This window comes from Galeopterus variegatus, unplaced genomic scaffold (assembly GCF_000696425.1).
Source record: "Galeopterus variegatus unplaced genomic scaffold, G_variegatus-3.0.2 Scaffold14383, whole genome shotgun sequence".
Classification (NCBI taxonomy): domain Eukaryota; kingdom Metazoa; phylum Chordata; class Mammalia; order Dermoptera; family Cynocephalidae; genus Galeopterus; species Galeopterus variegatus.
Genome location: NW_007740494.1, coordinates 19,881 through 24,581, shown reverse-complemented (window position 1 = coordinate 24,581; position 4,701 = coordinate 19,881). Strand labels below are relative to the sequence as shown.

General features: G+C 53.1%; 1 long non-coding RNA gene across 1 annotated transcript; it reads left to right on the top strand.

Annotated features, from left to right (window-relative positions):
- The first annotated feature begins 365 nt into the window (after nucleotides 1-365).
- On the top strand, nucleotides 366-3,277 carry LOC103581950. The gene is made up of 3 exons (XR_549709.1): nucleotides 366-420; nucleotides 2,208-2,267; nucleotides 3,190-3,277. It is a non-coding gene; the product is annotated as an uncharacterized LOC103581950 (long non-coding RNA).
- The last annotated feature ends 1,424 nt before the right edge of the window (nucleotides 3,278-4,701 follow it).

Sequence of the window (4,701 nt, the reverse complement as noted above, 5' to 3'; positions counted from 1 at the left end):
GGGTGGGACGTTTATCAACCTGCTGGTCCTGGTGTGTTCACACCTCAGGTCATTTCTGGAGGATGAAAGGGGACTGCCGGGGTGGCAACCACCACCCTGTACATTAACCCTGGGCCCTCAGGCTGTCTTCTCATGTCCTCCCTGGAGTTAAGACTGGCCTCCAGCCCCTTCCCTCCTCTGGGTTCACGGTGCTGTCACTGTGTATCTCTCCCATGTCCTGTCCTAGATTGAAGAAAACTCTTCCCTGGGGTTGGATGCCACCCCCATGGTGTGGCCTGTCCCGGCAGGCACCCTGCAGAAGCGGGTGGAACACCTGGTGCCTGCTGTCCTGGGTGGTGATCGATCTTACGTCCACGTGTTTCTGGGGAGCTACAGGAACTTTGCCAGCCCCCAGCAGGTGCTGGACCTGCTTTTCCTCAGGTGAGCATTCTGGACCTTGATTGCACAGTGTCACTAGGCCACCTCCCAGCTGTGAGTCTTGGGACTGTCACCACACCCTTCCGAGCCTCAGTTTCCTCCTGTGATCAGTGGGGTGGTAACAGGAACAAGCTCCAGTGGGTCCCCCATGGAAAGTGCTGCTCCTGAGTCCAGCCCTGTGGAAGGTCTGCTGGAGGGGACACGGATGTCCTCATTCAGGATTTCTGCCCCCCCCATCAGGAAGTCTCTTTCACCCACTCACTGACCTCGTTGCCTTGGGCTTCACTGTTTTCACATTTTTACAGGAAATTTGAGATTCTATCTGCAGGCTTCTGGGTTTATTCAAAGAAGGGAGTCCAGGGGCCGGCAGAGCAGCTTCAGGTGCACCCAGCTATCTTGGGAGGAGTTCGTTGGGGTTCATTCCTTCAATAAACATATGTGAAGCCACACTATGTGCAGTGACTTTCTGGGCACTGACCATAATCCAATGAACCAAGGAGACTACATTCCCTGCCCTCCTGGGCTTCCAATCTAGTCAGAGGTGAGACAGTCACAGTAGACATGAGAAGCCGATCGCACAGTGTCACTAGGCCGCCTCCCAGCTGTGAGTCTTGGGACTGTCACCACACCCGTCGGAGCCTCAGTTTCCTCCTGTGATCAGTAGAGTGGTAACAGGAACAAGCTCCAGTGGGTCCCCCATGGAAAGTGCTGCTTCTGAGTCCAGCCCTGTGGAAGGTCTGCTGGAGGGGCCACGGTTATCCTCATTCAGGATTCCTGCCCCCCCATCAGGAAGTCTCTGTCACCCCCTCACTGACTTCGTTGACTTGGGCTTCACTGTTTTTACATTTTTACAAGAAATCTGAGATTCTATCTGCAGGCTTCTGGGTGTACTCAAAGCAGGGAGACCAGGGGCTGGCAGAGCAGCTTCAGGTGCACCCAGCTCTCTTGGGAGGTGTTGGTTGGGATTCATTCCTTCAACAAACATATGTGAAGCCACACTATGTGCAGTCACTTTCTGGGCACTGACCATGATCCAATGAACCAAGGAGACTACATTCCCTGCCCTCCTGGGCTTGCATTCTAGTCAGAGGTGAGACAGTCACAGTAGACATGAGAAGCAGGTAGTGCCACCATATGGTAGATGTGACACCCTTCTGGCCTCCTCTAGGTACGAAAGCATGGTATCTGATTGCCACGGGGATGGCAAATCCCTGAAGCAGCTAAAATGGTAAGTGGGGTTTGGGTGCAGATGGAGGGGCTTCCATCTCCACACAAGTGTGTGTGGTCTGCGGGGACCTGTGAGTGGCGGGCTGGCAAAAGTCTGGCTGCCGCACATCTCATGATTCCTGCTACGGGGCTGAGGGCTCAGGACTTTCTCTGCAGGAAAAGGAGTCAAGATGAGCTGGGGATGGGGCCCCAGGCACTGTAGGGTGTGCAAGTGCCTGGCGAGCAGAGTGAGCCCAGAGAGAACATATCCCATCCCACCCAGCCCTGCCCGCACCCCCAGAGCCCGTGCTGAGCCAGAGCAGGAGGTGTGCAGAGCATCCCGCTCACACTCGGGGCTGGAGCCTCCAGGGGGATGCTCAGCTGGTGCTGGGGGTGCAGATTGTGGTCAGGGCCAAGAGATTGGTGTCAGTGGGAAAAGGTGATGCAGATTTCCATGCAGACACTTGGGCAGTACATCCACATGTGAGCTCAAGTTTGGGCTTTTCCAAGGGCCCTGGGTAGGCCAGGGGAGCAGAGCCTCCCTCAGTTTCCTCATTTATCAGATATTCTCTGGCCTCCTCTAGGTACGAAAACATGGTTTCTGTCTGTCACGGGGCTGGCAAATCCCTGAAGCAGCTAAAATGGTAAGTGGGGCTTGTGTGCACATGGAGGGGCTCTCATCTCCACACAACTGTGTGTGGTCTGTGTGGGCCTGTGAGTGGGGGGCTGGCCAAACTCTGGCTCCCACACATCTTATGATTCCTGCTACAGGGCTGAGGGCTCAGGGGTTTCCCTGCAGGAAAAGGAGTCGAGACGGGCTGGGGATGGGGCCCCAGGCACTGTAGGGTGTGCAAGTGCCTGGCGAGCACAGTGAGCCCAGAGAGAATCCATCCCCACCCCCTCCCACCCAGCCCTGACCACACCCCCAGAGCCTGTGCTGAGCCAGAGCAGGAGGTGTGCAGAGCATCCCGCTCACACTCGGGGCTGGAGCCTCCATGGGGATGCTCAGCTGGTGCTGGGGTGCGGAGTGTGGTCAGGGCCAAGAGATCAGTGTCAGTGGGAAGAGGAGATGCAGATTTTCATGCAGACACTTGGGCAGTACATCCACATGTGAGCTCATGTTTGGGTTTTGCCAAGGGCCCTGGGTAGGCCAGGGGAGCAGAGCCTCCCTCTGTTTCCTCATTTATCAGATATTCCTGCATACTTCCTGTGTGCCAGACAGTATTGCCCAGAGCAGACAGCACCCTCCTGGGGTGGACAGGTCATTCCAGCAGGGATGGGGCAGTGACACAGACAGAGGAGGGTGTCAGGTTTCCCTGAAGAAGTGAAGGGTGGTCACACCAGTGGTTGAAGGCTCCTCCCACGGAGGCTTTTGCCAGCCCCTCCTTGGTCGCCAGGCCCATCTCTGCCACGGCTGCCAGACTGGGGGTGGACATTGGAGGGGCTGGTCTATGGACAGGCAGGGGCAGAGGGTACAAGACTGCAGCTCACTCAGGGGAGCCCTAGTAGGGCAGCATAGAGGGATAGGCCAGGCCTCTGACACTGCTACTCACCTGTCTCCCCCAGTGCCATGTCCTCCATCCTAAAGATCTGGCTGGAATTCTATTCCACTGATTTCCACGAGCCTCCTGGATTTCATTCCTTGAAGTTTCTGTCAGCCTCTCTACATGTCTATAGGCTGAGTTCAGAGGTGGAGCGCAAGGCTGACCTTCTTCTGGCACAGCTGGAGAAGCTGGAATACCTGGAACCTAGTGAGGCGGAGACTGAGGGTGAGGAGGAAGAGGGTGCGTGCCTGTGAGGGTTTGGGGAGGGGGCTGGGCTGGGCCACACAGAGCAGAGTTTCCAGAAGCAGGCTGGGGACAGGGGCACTGAGTACTCAGAACAATCATGTGGTGTTCTGCAGTGTGGGGAGACTTCCTGAGGCTGGGTCTCTGGACTTGGGCTTCTCAGAAAGACAGTGTCATTGGAAGAGACATAGAAACTCACGTTGATATTTTCCATTCTTGTCTCTCCAGTTCCAGCTTCCGCCCAGGCTGAACAACTGTCCCAAGAGCTACTGCTGTGTTCAGCTCCAGCTCCAGCTCCAGCCCCACCTCCACTGCCAGAGGCAGAGCGAGAGCAAAATTCAGAGCCCAAGCCAGAGAAAGAGGTAGAGCACGAGCAAGATCCAGCAGAAGAGAAAGAGGAGGAGCAAGATCACGATCCAGAGATAGAGCCAGAGCAAGCTGACGTAACCGTTGATCCTGAAACATCCAAAGAATGAGAAGAAACACCAGCACCCAGGAGAGCCCTGGCTCCAGAGCTCCCACAAACACCCTCACCAGTCCCCACTCCAGAACTGCTCTTCCCCTTCCTTGACGCTGTGCTTCTCCTCGTTTTTGTCTGTGTCCTCCATCTCCTCAAACATTTTCATCTTTTATTTTCAATTATATCCCTTGTATAAAATAAAATATTTTCAATATTTTCAAAATTACAATTCAATGTCATTAAGCAAATTTTTTAATATGGTGCGACCCTTACCACCGTCTAGTGACCAAACAGTTTTATCTGCTCGGTAGACTTTAAGCTCTCACTCCCCATCCCGCCTCTGCCAGTCCCTGACAACCTCTCCATTTTTTGTGTGTGTGAACTTACCTATCGTGGATTGTTCCTATGAGTACATTTATATGTTATGTGGCCTTTTGTATCTGGCCACATAATATGAAAAAGAACTGATTAATTTTCATTTTATGTTTTTAGTAAGAGGAAAAGTACAGAAAAATCAAAGACTCCATGTAGAAACACAAAGGCCTGATAGTTATTATTGCCATAATCTTGAAGTAGGAACTACTTTTGAATGAGTAGGGAGCCAGAAGCCACAGAGGAAAATGCTGACTTTTCCTGGTCAAAACAAAAACCAGAATAATGTCAAAAGCTGAAAAGACAAACCCTAGACTGGAAAATTCTTCATGGTCAGAGAAAGGGTAATATGCATCTTAGAGTTACAAAGAGTTCTCATTTATCCATGTTTTTATAGGGACAAAGGAAATATTCCTGCAGCCCCAAAGGGAAGCAATTCATATGGCCAGTAAATGTCAG